This window comes from Conger conger, chromosome 14 (assembly GCF_963514075.1).
Source record: "Conger conger chromosome 14, fConCon1.1, whole genome shotgun sequence".
Classification (NCBI taxonomy): Eukaryota; Metazoa; Chordata; class Actinopteri; order Anguilliformes; family Congridae; genus Conger; species Conger conger.
This window is the reverse complement of record NC_083773.1, coordinates 11267852-11283979: the sequence shown is the minus strand read 5'-3', so window position 1 is coordinate 11283979 and position 16128 is coordinate 11267852.

Genomic DNA, 16128 nt, shown 5'->3' with positions numbered 1-16128 from the left:
GGTTAGCCACTGGCATATCAAAATAAGTTATGTGTTTTTATGTGTGGCCTTCCAACAGCCAAAAAAGATGTACTGCACAGTCATGGATATACAATTCCATTGTTGCTTTTATCAGTTCTTTCTAACCAGTCTTGATACACTGCATACCAATAAATAATTTCAGAACATAGAAAACAGCAGCATTACCCTTAAAAACATTGTTTCCCTCATTGCCATCAAACAAAATAAATTGCACTCACTCCAAAAAATTCACAGTACTAGTTTACGTAACTAATTATCATTTTATATTAAAAAATATATCATTATGGATATTATATACAGTGAGCGATTTGGAACAAAGCTATTTTTTTGTGTTGGCCCTGTACTCCGCCCTTTTTGATTTGTAGTAACACACATTTTCAGAGCACATAAAGGGCACATTTGCAGCTTTCATTTAAGGGCGTTAAGGGTATACATTTTGATTTCACCATGCAGAAATGTTACCATACAGTATTTTTATAACAGACCCCCTCCCCCCATTTCAAGGCACCAAAATGTTGTGTAAATTAAAGTAGACATGCTTAGCCAGGTACTTTGTCGCATATCCATAGTAATAAAGTCTGTTTCCCATTGACATCACCAGGTGCAAAGATGCTCTGTCAGGCCTGCACTGCAGCCATTTTCAGCTCCTACTTGGTTTTGGGGCTAGTTGCCCAAGTCAAATAAAATGTGGATTCAAATTTGGATCCAGGTTGGATACAGATCAGGTGAATGACTTGGCTAGTCAAGAAATTTCCAGCTTTTGGTTTTGAACTCCTTTGTTGTTTTTGCAGTATGGTTGGGGTCTTGTAGGATAAAACGCTGTTCCAATGACTTTGGATATATGTGCTTGAACTTAAAATGCTTAAATTATTCAGCAGATATAATGCTTCTGTACACTTCACAAATCATTTTGTGGCTGCTATCAATGAGCTAATATCTGTGGCAGCTATACATGCTCTACCTGTTTCACAGATTGGGGAGGGAGAGGGCTACTTTGGATCTTGGGAAGTTTATTTTGGCCTTCACACTTTGCCAGCAAGTCTCATCAGACCCCTATTTCCAGAACTCCTTTAGGAATTTCTTTACTGCAACCTGGCCCAACTGTTAAAAAAAGGCTACTTTGAGACTTTCATCACCTGGTTGATTAAGAAACAAAGGGGCCAATTACTTTTTCACTTTTCACACGGGTGATATGGATGATCTCATTTTTCATTAAATAAATTAAATAATTAAAAAAATGTTTTGTGTTTATCCAGTTTCCCTTTGCCTCATATTCAATTTTGTCTAAAGATCTGAAACCATTCCGTGACAAATATTCAATAACAGTGGAAATCAGGAGGGGAAAATCTTTTTGTTTCACGTCACTGTTTCTAAATACCAGTCCCCATCCCCCAACCTACAGTTAAAATATAAATGAAATGAAATCTGCTGAAATGTATACCTTTTCCAATATCATTTACAAGCCTCACATGGACAATGATATGTCAAACTATTGAAATTTAATTGCTGAAATATGTAAATAAAATGATTTGCAATAAAGTATTTAAAAATAAACAAAACAAATACAATACTTTTATTTGTACATTTCATCCATAAATAATGGAAATAAATGTATATGAATGGCTATTAAATATTTTCAATGATCATTTGACCCAGGTCTGCCATACACTCAAATTCTGCTAAAACCAGGGATTTGGCCCAAACCTGCTTACAAATTAAAGTTGTTGACAGTGTTACCCAATCAAAGAGATAGGCAAAGAGATTGGTTCACGTCTTCAACCAATAAACTTGAGATTGGCTTTGTGCCTCATTCAGATAACAGCACGAATAGCTAGGTGTGTCGAGAAAGAAAGAGTTTTGCCAATGGCAGACAAATGAACTGCTCCAGCACTCTGAATGCAAAAAGAAGAAAATCAAATTGGCTAGATTGAAAAAACTGGAACTAATAAACATTGGCGCAGACAAATTGCATGCTGGACAGGTAGGCCCACATTTTGACACTAATTTACCTGGACCTTCTGCTTCTGTCAGTCAATTAACCCTTTCAGAGCCAAGATTACCATATGGCACTCAAGCATACCATAAAACCGCAAGATTACTATATGGAACACCGTATACCTTTTCAACCAATCAAAATAACTGCTATACTATTGTTTAGAGCCCCTATTAAAACCCTACTAAAACCCTAAACCCAACTTAACTACTTAAAGCAAAACCTCCATGGGATTTGGGTGGGGCCACATCATATTGGGGTTGGGACTGAAAGTTACCAACAATTAATTTACTAGGTAGCTAGTGTTGATAATGTTACATGAATCAATGGCAAGTTCATGGAAGAATTCAATGTTTGCTAATGTTACGGTGTGGTAGGTGAAGTTAGGTAGTTTACCAAGGCTAGCTCGGTAAGCTAACATTTTCTGTCAGATCACGTCAGACAGAACCGCCTTGAACCCTGCTTGCCAGCTGTAGCCAGTATCAGTTGTTGTTTATACATCCAGACTCCAATAGGGTCCTGTCTTAGGACGAAGACAGCCCTAGCACATGATCTTAGCAGCCTATTATACAATTAGAAGACTGTGATATTGAATTACCTTTCCGAAACCAGTGATCTGGCTTTACCAAACTGGGGCTACCCTATGCATTTTGGGTAAGCATTAGTCTGGTTAGCCAAGCTAAGTTAGAAAAATTAACTTGAATGAAAAACATTTGCTAACATTTGTGATTGTGAAGCATCAGGGAATGTTTGTTAGCCAAGTTTGGACTAGCTAGTGAATTTAGTAATATCATCACTTAGCTACCAAAAATGTTTTGCTAAGCTCAACATGTTTTGTTGTTTTACCTAGACTCTTGGAGCTGACATTTTCAGTTTAGCTAACATCATGCCAGTCTATGCTCTTCGTTGTGTGTGGAAAGTGTGTTGCAGAGCCGGTGGGGTGTGTCTCTTTCTCTGTGGGCAGGCCCAATGGGTGTTATTTTCAAGATGTGCCACTGTAGCGAAATTTGCCTATTGCAGCTTAAAAAAATAAGAAAGAAAAGAGAAACTGTCGGCAAATTACCTTAACACAGTAGTATGCCCCATTAATATCTCTAGTGCTTAGTATTGTCCTCTTCCCATTACTATGGGAACCATATTGCGAGAGATTCAACCAGTCAGTCAATCATAACTGCATGTGGGAGGGGATCTGCTCTGTGTTGGACTGCTTCTTCCAAGAACAGCGTAGTGGCCATTAACCTTCATCTATATTCATAAGTCAAATAAAATGCCTCATATCATTTACACATGTAATATGATACAAGTGTGAATCATATAAAAAGCAGCTTAGACATCAAACTGTTTCCCTAATTTAGAAATCAGGCCCACCTATTTTGAGCAAAGAAAGTGACACATGACACATTTTATTTGTACATTAGCCAAATGGCTCTGCCTTGAGATGATTTCCTTGAAAAATGGGTGCAAATTACCAATGAGTCATGCCATAGACATGTGAATATCAATTGCATAGATTTGTCGGGGCGCCGTTTGCCTGCATGGAAGCAGTTAAATTCACCCTCTCCTTTTTTTTCTACAGGCATCATGGCTGGGAGAAAACTGGATTTCTGTTCAGAACCCGCAGGGAAGGGGAAGGGGGGGGGGGGGGGTTGCGTGGGGCAATTGGTCAAGAAGAGAAAGGGAGGTAGCGGTTTCAGCTATACTTCCATCCTCGGGATCCAGATAATCATCTGTGACATGTCATCCACAGGAATAGGAATGAAATCTCAGCTGCCGGTGAATGCGGAGGAATCCAGGCTGCCTGCTGTGTGAGCTCGGAGCACAGCCGAGGAGGAAGCAGGCGAGGAGCCACGTTTAATCACTTTAACCTTGTCAATATGAAACATAATTTCATTTCCATCGTCAACCGGAAGGGACGTTCTTCATCAACTGCTTTTTCACAATTAACACGAATGGAGTTAATTGTGTCCACCGATTGTATGAAAACTGATGTTTCTCTTTTTTCAATTTTTTAGATATCATATGCACATAATTTCCACAAAATATAATATCCAACATATGGCAAGAACCTCTGAATGTAGCAAAATAGTTGAATAGTTTGGTTTGTGCACAATACTGTCTGTTGCTGCTACTGCTGCTGCGGCAGTTGCTGCTATTGTGTTTAAAATAGTAACAACACCCTTCTCTCCTGAATGGTACTGATTTAACTCAAACCCTGTCTGTGTTATTTATTTTAATTTGCAGCTTCAGTTCGTGCCAATAGCCTACAGTATATGCAAACCTTTGAAGCAGGGGCAAGGCAAGCGTGTACAGTTTTCAGAATGAAAATGGAACCCAGGAGCTTTTAGGGCTGTATCGCCGGGATTTCCAACTAGGACTTGCCATATCCTCGTTTGGGGCTAATTTGGTGTGGCTGACAACGTTCACCACTGTCTACTGGCTTTCTATGGGAAAGTTTGATTTATCAAGCCTGCCCCAGATGTAAAGTTGTTCTCCATGTGCCATAGGCTAATTAGCCTGTCGCATTGAACGAGTTTGCCACTGTTTGACTTAGCATTTTCACTTTTTTTTTGGTTATATGCTGACACAATTAAATCGCTACCATGACCACCACTTTTATGATATGTTACTGAAAAAGAGATGCATAAATGCAGCCGTAATACTGTGAGATTATATTTGTGTTGCCTATCCTTGTTAATCTAGTCATTGGATAGGAAAATATTAGCAAACCGATAGAGACGCCTAAAAGGGAGGCTAATGGCCAAGCTGCTCTTCGGATAGTTTGATTTAAGAATCCATGTTTGTTCCTGTAGGTGGTCTGGACAGAGGCCGGGAGAGCACAGCTTGATAACTGGGTCAATACCCTTCTGTTTTCACAATGAACTGTGAACCAGGCCAAAACCAATCAAAATGGTGCTCCAGAAGGGAAGTCCCAATGTAAGAACTTCCTTGAGGGTAAACACATTTGCTCACAGATACAGATATCAAATTATATTAAATGATGATCCTGGCGATTAATTGCATTTCGACAATATCCCAGGGGAATAGTAAAATGCCTAACACTGAATGAACAACAACATACCACCCATTACAGTGTTTTGCAGTTTCCACCTGTGCGATCAACGACAGCCAATGTCTGTTAGAATCCTTGCCTCACATTTCTGAAGGGAGATGTGGAGTTATTTGTTCCACCAATTAAACTGTGGGATGATTAGTTGGGCAGGGTCCTACGGGGCATTCTTATGCCTTCTATGTGGCATGGTACTTTTAATCATGATTCCAGACAGAAATATCATCTGAAAGGCATTTTCTCTGACAGAATAGTGTCCCTGAAATTACACAGTTTTATGTCATTATACACTCCCTAAGCACTTTATTTAAACCTTTCAGGTATGACCAGTCTGACCCTTCTCCTCTGAACTACAACACATTTTTGCCCGCAGAACGGCTGCTCACTGGATATTTCTTTTTGGTTTTTCGCACCATTCTCTGCAAACTCTAGAGAATGTTGTTGGTGAAAATCCCAGGAGATCAGCAGTTTATGAGATACTGAAACCACCCTGTCTGGAGCCAACAATCATTCCAGTCACTTAGACCACATTTCTTCCCCATTCTGACATTTGGCCTGAAAAACAGCTGAACCTCTTTGACCATGCTTGCATGCTTTTACGCATTTAGTTTCTGCTATGTGATTGGCTGATTAAATATTTGCAGTGACAAGCTACTGTACCTAATAAAGTGCTCTCTGAGTGTATACAGAGCCCTCCAAAATTATCCACACCTTTATAAAATAAGTACTGCGTTACATTTAAATTCTGAAATATGTGGAAATTGTGAATATTCTTCTTTAACAATTGTGTAGTGGTATCAACCCTATACACCTTAAAAATGGTCACAAATGCTATAATTTCTTGCATAACATCCCTTCGCAATGATGACATAACTCATGAACTCCAGCAAGGACCAATATATATTATTTTTTTTACAAAATTACTGTTTAGCCATCTCAGTCTCTAAAACGTGTGGTTTGTATTGAAGATGGGAGTCCACACACACAGACCGAAGGATCTGAATGATCTTGACAGATTGTGTGAGGAGGAATGATCAAAGATCCTCCGATATGCTCGCCAGTCTCTTAAAACACAATAGAAGATGACTGAGTCGCGTTATCCTGGCAAAGGGAGTGTGCTCAAAACAGAGGCATAATTTCTACATCTGTCTTTTGTGGAAATAACATTATTGCTGAAAAGAATTACCTGAGCAACTGCATTAGAATAAAAGAATATAATTATTTTGGAGTACACAATCCAGCTTATTACCAGTGGCATAAAAGAGAATAAAATGACACTGTTTTTTGAACAGTCTTCCAAAAGAAAACTAGCCTTCAAAGACAAATGCCAACATAGATAATGGCGGTACCTTTAGGATGATTATGGGTTTTTTTTTTGGGGGGGGGGGGGTTAACAAATATGTATTGAACATGAAGAGCAGATATCCATACACAGACACTACAGTAACATCATCATCATATATAAATCCTTCATACAGTAACTACATACAGATACAATTATTTACAAGATAAAGTACCTTTTCATTTTACATGCATAAGTGAGATATTTATCTGCAAGTATAATTTAACAATGTAACACACAACTAATTGCATAAACAGTAAAGCACTTATTAAATTAAATGATCAATACTTCATTCTTAATTTCATATGGAAACGTCTTTATACCTTTTACTGATAGCCGCATGAAAAGGTTTGGTGGCTGACACAGGGCTCTTCCACAGGATCACACAGACAAGGTCCCTTCGTAGAGGAGCACATTCCTCACAGAATAGGCTGCGCTCATCATGGCCAAGCGCAAGGCAGAGGGCACGACCTAACTTAATTGCTGTGTCAAATGAAGTTTGGGCCTTTAACGGTTGGCAAGGTCACCAACAAGGATTTCACAAAGAGGGAGTCTGCAATGGTAGGGCAATCAAACTGGAAAATGTAACCCGTTGGCTCCCTCATTCGAATGTTACACAAAGATAACCGAAGAGTCTGCACGTACCATTGAAATGTCACATTTCTGTGTGAGGCATTGTATGTGTTGTACTGCGTTGTGGTGAACAAACAGGAGGAGACCAAAATAATTTGTTGGCAGGCTGCCTTTTATTTTATTGGCCAATCAAAATGGCCAGCAAAGTCTGAAACAAAAATAATTTGCATAAGCAGAACACTCCCAAGGAAAACAATAGGTAAGCAGTGTTCCAACCACAAAACACAAACAAACCCCACAAACCATAACACACCCCCAACCTCCAGCCAGTTCTCAAAATCTCTCCCCCTCTGGGCCGAGACAGGCCTCCTTTATGTAGCCCAGAAATTAGGTAATTGGCCACAGCTACAGTGATTTCAATGAATCACAACTTTGGCCATACCTACATTCCTGGCACCACAGCATGTATTTCGCAGGTTTGTAAGATTGACACATACTCTGTTCTCCCTGCAGAACTGAGAATACATCTGCTGAGTTAAGAAAAGAGGAAATGGCTGTGATAGAGATGGCTTGGGCCATGATTTCAGTCTGACTGAAATAAAATGCCACATCAAGCAAGTTGACGACACGTTTGGGGGTGTGCGGCAAGAATTGCCCATATTTTAAAAGGCACCAGGTCTCCATGACACATGCCTACGTGCTGCCTTGTGAAGGTAAGAACAATCAAAATCAAAACTACTCTGTCAGCGGTATGTACAGGTACAGCTTTACAACAAATTGGAACTTGGCATGAGCCCGGTGCCATCACAGTGAAAATTCAGAAACCACAAAGATTTCCCAGCATACTCACTGAATACTCACTGAATATAATTTTTTATTATTATTATTGTTATTATTATTCATTACTTTGTGAGGATATGTAAGGAGGGGCTAAAAGATTAAAATGTTTCAGCCAGGGTCTCTCGGTGGCGCAGCCTGTAGAGCACTGACGGCATGCTCACTGCGGGCCGCGACGTCGGCGGTTCGAATCCCACCATCTGACATTTGTCGCATGTCTTCCCCTCTCTTGCTCCCATTCTTCCTGTCTCTCTATACTATACTGTCCAATAAAGCTGAAAAAGGCCTAAAAATATCTTTATGAAATGTTTCAGCATATTGCTTTGACAGTTTTACTTAACACATTAATTATACAGTATGTGGATGCTCTGTCAACAATTTTTTTTACCAAAAATCAGATCTTTGAGTTTCGTGATTTATTTATTTTTGTTGTACCTGGCGAATAATATTGACATCAGTTGCACTGAAATGAAATTAAAAGAACAGAAGCAGCCAATTGTTTTGGGAAGATAGCATGAAAGGCAAATGCAATAAATATTTGAGAGACTACTACTACTACTACTACTACTACTACATTTTACTACTACTACTACTACTACTACATTTTACTACTACTACTACTACTACTACTACTACTACTACTACTACTACTACTACTACATTTCTCATTTAGAGCCATGTATTTCAACAGGTTGGCTGATGCAATAAAATTCACGGAATAGCTGCGTGTGCATGTGAGGGTCTTTTAATACAGCACTGAAGGGATAATACTGTCTTCTTTTATGCTGCTAAAAAAATATATGGCTGCGTCCGAAATCACATACTGTCTCACTATTTAGGATGTCAAAACAATATTAGTTTGTCCGTATGAAAGAGTGTATTAAAGCTACCTGGACGTCACACTACATTCTGTGAAACATCATAGTGTGTAAACACTGCACACTGCGCTGGCACAAGTATCCCACAGAGCACTGCACTAGGTCACAACCCAAACGAACAGGAGGGTGCTGTTCACAGCAGCTAAAGAGTTGAACAATTTCAATGCGAGTTCTACCATTCATTTGCATAGCGCAACGTAGTTAAAAGCAATGAATATATATATATTTTTTTAGTTTTCCTTACACAAAGTCACATCAACTAGCTTCCGTCATCAACATGCACTGTGTTTAATATGGCAGCGTACTATGACGATAAAGCCAGTTTATGTACAGCGCATGATGCAGTGTCCTGTTTGGCCAGTAGTCACACCTTTGTCACAATTTCTGAACTTATGCCAGCTGCTTTTTCATCCATGAAATATGGCCCTCTATATTTCTTAATCTTACATGATAATGAGTTCAATAATATACTTTTCGGCTTGTTTGATTTGTAGGATTTTATATAGACCATATAGGACCATATATAGAGAACATGCATTAAAAGAGTTGTCAATATAAAAGTCATGCTGGTATAAATAACATACGATTCTAGCTCTCTAGTTCTCGCACTATTTCTACAGCAAACATTTGCTTTTCAGGCTGTTCTGATTTTTTCAGATTCAAAGTCTGTATCATAATTAAACATAGTATCAATATATTGCTGAATGAAAATGCATGGAATGAAAGATTTCCCTATGGATCGTTGCTAAATTGAATAAATAGAAAGGTATTTTACCTGTAAGGCAGCCAATGATTGATAGGAGCACAAGCCGTTTCCATAGTAACGTCATCTTCAGTTGCCAAGGGCAAATAAGACTCTCATCCAATTGCTTGTGAATGGAATGCTTTTCCCTTGAATACAAGACTCTTAATCTGTTGGAAAAGTAATTATAGACATAATTAAAATAAGACACACTGAACCACACATAGCAGGCTTTTACGTTACAGAAAATACTTGAATCTGAAATTTCTACTTCATCATCTTTTTAAAAAAAGGTTTAAAAAAGGTTTAGAATGAGAACAAGAATCAGTGAACAGAGAATATATATTCCATTGACGAAGACAAACAATATTCTAAAGACTCAAATTGCACATTTGTTATACCAGATTGTGGGCAATTTTAAATAGCAAGTCAATCCCCAGTATCATTTCAGGTAATTACATGAACCCGTATTAAGCAGTTTCAGAAAAGGCGAGGTATAGCCTCTCTCAAGATAGAACGTGGATATTTGTGTCTGACAATGTGACTCCTTGTCACTAATGCTGTGCTCATTAATAGATTTAAAATTCCATATTTAGGAACCAAATCTGTGGAGACAAGCTCTCTAACATCCTTCCGGAATTTGAAAGAAAGGGGATATTTATTTTCTCTCCCTTAAATGTTCACCTTTGAATGCCATTTTTTCCTTATTTGCACACAAATTTCTGTGACAGCGTAATCTTCAAACCGTTCACCACTTTGCCTACTTGCAAAGACACTATCGAGTGAGTTGCAAATAAGGGGTGATGTACAAATTATTTTTGGCAGAGCTTAAAACTGTACAGCAAAAGCCATATGCACTGTATGTATGCTAAACACAGCATGAGAACCTCCCTGTCTTTTCAAGCAGTTGAACAAAAGGCATGACCATAGTATTAAAATGGAAAAGTAAAGGAAATTCATCGAAAGATGAGCTACCCTGTGCCATAAAGGTGCCCTGAATTATACATTACTTGTCAAGCCAGGAAACAAGCGCCAACTGCTCCATAAGATGAACAAGGGGGCTGGATATTATTGACCTCAAAAGCTACTTTTCTCCTCCTATTAATAGGAGCGGACTGCCAACCTAAATACAGTAAGCGGTGCGCCCATTTAGTATTATGCTGCGCAATGCTATCTCTCATTTAGATAAGGACTGAAATAAACTATATGAGTGCATTCTGCTCATGAGGCAACATGGGCAGTTAAGGAGCTGATCATGAGCCACTACTCAGTCTCCCAGTCGTGTGTGTGTATGAGCATTGGACAGAGAGAAAAAACAGTGAGCTATGTAGCTTCTGCATAGTCCAGGGAACAGCAGACGAATGTAGACTGCTGTCAGCCAGGAGTCCAAACTTAAAACATTATGCATTCTCTGGTTGTAGATTAGTCTCTACAATCTCAGTTGTAGATTATACAATAACTGCTCATTGATGAACGACTTTTAGTCCCACGCATGGGAGCCCTCCACTCTCGGAAGGCTAAAATGCAGCAGGTTTATCAATCTCTCTTTAAATGAGTAGTGATCTCAGACCTCAAATGAATGTCTTCAACTGAATCAAACTATTTATTGTTTTGGTGGAAAGGAAATCACCATACAAATACATTTGAACCAACCGAAAACAATTTAATTCCTCTTCATACACAACCAAGGAGTTTGTTAATAAAGCCCATGAGATGTATTCAACAAGTTTTAAAGGTAAACCCAGGGATATGGAAGCAAAAGAAGCAGCATGACACCAGCAATGTTTAACAAAAACTGAGAGACTGCACAGGAAACCTGTCATGGCAGGCTGCTTTTTGCAATATATTTGCTCCATGTGCAGTATTAGTCTGTCTTATCTTGTGCTCATTGTGCACTAACATAAAAATGTTTTGTTAATTGATTGACTGATTCATTATTTTTTATAAAACTTAAATAAAACTATACTACTTAGCTATTAAAATGTAGCCCTCGTAGGAAAGGGGAATATATATTGAGCAAGCTACAAGAGGCTAATTTATTTTCTTGTTTTTTCTTTTCCAAATGGCTTTGGTTGACCTGTCTGGCATGCCTGTTTGTTACTTTGTTTAAACTGATGTCTGGGTTTTTAATTAATGTAATGGTTTGGGGGGGGGGGGGGGGGATTCAGTTTAGTTTTTTTTGGCCAAAAAATGGTCAGAAGAGGGATTGGTGGCAGTGTAGACTCTGCAGATGCAGAACCAGCGGGTGAGTTCACAGCAGACATTTCGAGAATTTGGAGGGACAACCGTGTTGTGATTTTCTTCAAAACCAGTGCGCATGTTCGCAACCGAAGAGGTTTTTAATGTTTCCAGAACATTAACAGGGTTTGAGAGAATGCACAGGGAGTGAGTGCACAGCTGAATGTTTACCATTTTCTGAGGACGGGGACCGTATGGATTGTGCTGGCAACCGGGAGGGAAATGGGCCTACTTGGGATAGACTCAGTCTTTTCCATTGAAAATAGTTTTAACCACGGAAATCTTCACTCACCCTCTGAAAACCATCTGCAAAAGTCGTGAGTGCACTCCAACTGGCTCCAAGCATGCCAACTGGGTTTTATTTAATTTTGTACATTTCTTTTTAGGTACCAACAAATCACCCCTGAATAATGTCTGTACAACTCTGTCTTCCATGAGATACTGCAGTATAAACTCAGTGAGCACTTTATTAGGTATTCATTAGACTTACGTTTAAGACTTAAGTCTTCTGCTGCTGTAGCCTATCCACTTAGAGGTTTGATGCACTGTGTGTTCAGATTTGTTCTTCTGCATACCACTGTTGTAATGTGTGGTTATTTGCGTTACTGTCACCTTCCAGTCAGCTTCGACCAGTCTGGCCCTTCTCCTCTGACCTCTCTCATCAATTTCTGCCTGCAGAACTACTGCTCACTGGATGTTTTTTTGTTATTCGCACCATTCTCTACAAAGTCTGGAGACTGTTATGTATGAAAATCCCAGGAAATCAGCAGTTTCTGAGATACTCAATCCACCCTGTCTAGCAAGAACCGTCATTCCTTGGTCAAAGTCACATTTCTTCCTCAATCTGACATTTGGTCTGAAAAATAGTGGAACCTCTTGACCAAGTCTGCATGCATTTAGTTGCTGCCACATGATTGGCTGATTAAATATTTGCATTAACAAGCTGGTGTACAGGTCTACCTAAAAAAGTGATCATTGAGTGTACATAGCTTTTTTATTTTGTTTTGTCAAACAAATGTCTATTGTCTTGTACACAATTTACACAATGAGCATAGATTATCCCTGCTAAAGACACCACCTAAGATTCCAGCTGGGAGTCTAAGCCGGTCTGAGGCTAGTCAAAGCTGGCTCAAACTGGTGGACTAACTGACTAGAAGTTGTTCATCTGGTGAACAGCTGGTCGGCAAGCTAAAACCAGCTCAAAGTGTCAAAATCACAGCTTAACCAGCTTTCACAGGAATAGCATTTTTTATGCATATTTAAAAGAGCTGCCTTCTGAATGGTCAAGTTTTAAAACAACACCCAGAACGGCATGATTTTTGCTATTTTTAAGGAAATGAACTACCCTTTGGTGCTACATTGTATTCTGGCAAACTATTCAAGGTCGCAAGGAATACAATATAGAATCATATGGTACAATATAGAATCACCTTTCTTCGATTTACACAAATGGAAAAAACGGATCCGGTTCACTTGACATATTTATATGGGTTTAGTGACAAATTGAATGTTCTTGCAGTTGTGAATTGACAGAAAAAAATATGATAAAATTATTCTGATCTTGCCGTTGAAGCAGCAGAGGTTAAGTGAATGTATAAAAAGATGAACATTATATTTTCCTACACCAGATAGTACTTCTGAGAGGCTGCGCTAACTCTGAGCTGCCAGCGTCCCAGCTCTATAGCCTGGTGTGAAGTCTTTTCACTTAACCCTCAGTGTCATACATAACCAGCCCTTTACACACACACATGGTGAAAGAATAGCAGGCCTTACAGAAATATCACCCGATCCTGCCAGACCCATACACAGGGATTTGAACTGCGTAGCATCTTTGGCACAGTGGTCTTATTAATTCTTCCAAAGGACTGGCTCAGAGACAACCAGCTTAATGTGGGTCCACCAGCAAAGGTTTTTGTCATTTAGATGGATGTTCGGGATGCCGGCCTGTCACAGATGATTGTGGATTTTAGCCATGTGCATTCTCTTCCATTAACTTCACTGCTCCCAAGTGCTTTGTGCAAAATGTAGAGCCCTCTTGAAAGTACCATTTCAAACAGGCAATTGTTAAATGCCTGTGACTACCTCTCACCCTTTTGTCCGAATTTGTAAGGCGCTGTTACTGTCCTGCTAGTAACTGTCAAGGTAGTTGCTTCACCGACTGAGTGAGCGAGTGAGTAGGGGAGGACGTTTCCAAAATGAAGCAGTAAAACTGAAGAAGGTGCTGTTTTAGTGACGACACAAGCACAAACTCACCTGGGTGCAAGTGGAATTGCATTGGCTCGTGCAAACGCAATCTTTTTCACCTGTGCCAGGTTTGGTAGTTTAATAGTCTGCTGTGAACCTATGGGTGTAGACATGAGTTAGTGGGGGTATGCCAATAGAAACAATCAGCACTGTGCAAGTTTAGTGGGAATAGTGCTTTGCATTTAAACCGACACATACCAGGTTTTAACTCAAATGCTGGTGCATTATGTTTTTGTTGTGGTGTTATGATCATGCTACCCATATGAATGCATGTACACAGATGCAAGAGATATTTCAATTTGACCATTTCAAATGCAATCTGTTCAGTTATGCAATCCAATGCCTTGCCTCAAATTTAGACAATGCATCTATATGGAGTTAGGTAACAGTGCAAGCTATTCAAATGAGAAACACAAGGAAGGAGGGAGACCGGAAGAAGGCTCTTCAACCATCAAATAGAGTGAGATATGAAGTAAGTAGCCACAACTTTAATAAAAGCATAAGTCAAGAACACACTACCAATTTGCTTTTAATTGTATATTTGGCAGGACTAGGTCAATGTTGAGTGAACCTTGAGCGAATGTTGAAAATGCATTTCAGATGTTTGGACAGGCCGCACAGTAGATTACAATACAGTCCTCGGAAAGTAAGTGGATTTTCTGTGGCATGCTGTGTTCTACATGACATTAGCCATACACCCTGGATATGACATGGACCTCACATAGTACGATTTAAAGGACTTTCATAAGGAGAGAGGCAGAGTTGCAAGTGATGTAGAGAGCACAAGACAGCAGGGACTATCAGGCTGCAGAGCCGTTTCCCCAGCGAGAGTACATTCTGGAATGTATGAAACTCCCTGTTGGAAAAAACACCACAAGCTCTGAAACCACTGGTAGCTGGTTGACCAGTTCAGACCAGCTCCCAGCTTGACATGGTTTGACCATCTCATGCTTTGCTCTGACCAGCTACCAGCTCAGACAAGCACTAGCTGGTTGACCAGCTCATACCCAGCTAGACCAGGTTGATCAGCTCACTTCAACTGGCAGAGCTGGATCTTACAGCAGTGCTGACAATTGTTTTTTGTTTATTTTAAATAATGGTATTAAAATTGACGGCAAAGAACCAAAAAATCTATCGTAAATTCTGGAGGGTGTCTCTACCAGCTTTCTCCTGTTCCTGGCCAGGCTGGGAATATTCACCCTGTAGAACTGTTCACGGTTTTTAGTTTTTGGCACTTGCATATAAATGGAAATGTACTTTGAGGGGGAAAATAAATATTAAAATGAACTATTAAGCTATTCAGTCTCACCTTTCTTTTCATATCATGAGTAATGATTCGTAGAGACTCTCGTAACAGGGCCTCTCATAATTGCTGGCTCTTCGGCCATGACGAAATTAGCAGTTGGGTGTGGCGCTAACACACTGTTTTTAAAGGGAAAAATACAGGACCATCTTATTAGCAATAATGAAATCAAACCCCCGCCACACTTACAGTTAATATATTCTTACTGAACCAGCCGCACCACAGTTGTGTATATTATGCCTGAGATCAGAAAATTACCTAAATTGAGTTGGACATGCACTAATGGTAAGCATTTATATAGCGCCTTTATCCTAAGTGCTGTAAATCTGATGCGTCTCATTCACCCATTCATACACACACTCACACAGTGATTGGCTGCCATGCAAGGCACCAAACAGCTCATCAGGTGCATTTGGGGGTGAGGTGTCCTGCTCAGGGTCACTTTGACACACCCAGGGTGGGATCGAACCGGTTGCCCTCCAATTGGCAGGCAACTGATCTTACCGTCTGAACCAATGGCGCCCCGAAGCAATTCACCAGTGCCTTGCGTTATCACTGGCATTTGACAATTGCAATTCAAAAGTTAATATCAAGTAGTTCATTCATTCATTCATTCATTTATTATCCTAACCCGCTTATCCTGAACAGGGTCGCAGGGGGGCTGGAGCCTATCCCAGCATACATTGGGCGAAAGGCAATAATACACCCTGGACAGGTTATCAAGTAGTTTTTACATCAAAATTCTTTACTTGCTTAATGGCAATGCACAGTCCACCATTTTCCATGTTTTTGTATTAGCTATTCTTTTTTTCAAATTGAATAGGTGGACAGCCAAAATGAGAGTACACACACCATACCACTTATGTCATGACTTTATATTGGCTATACCG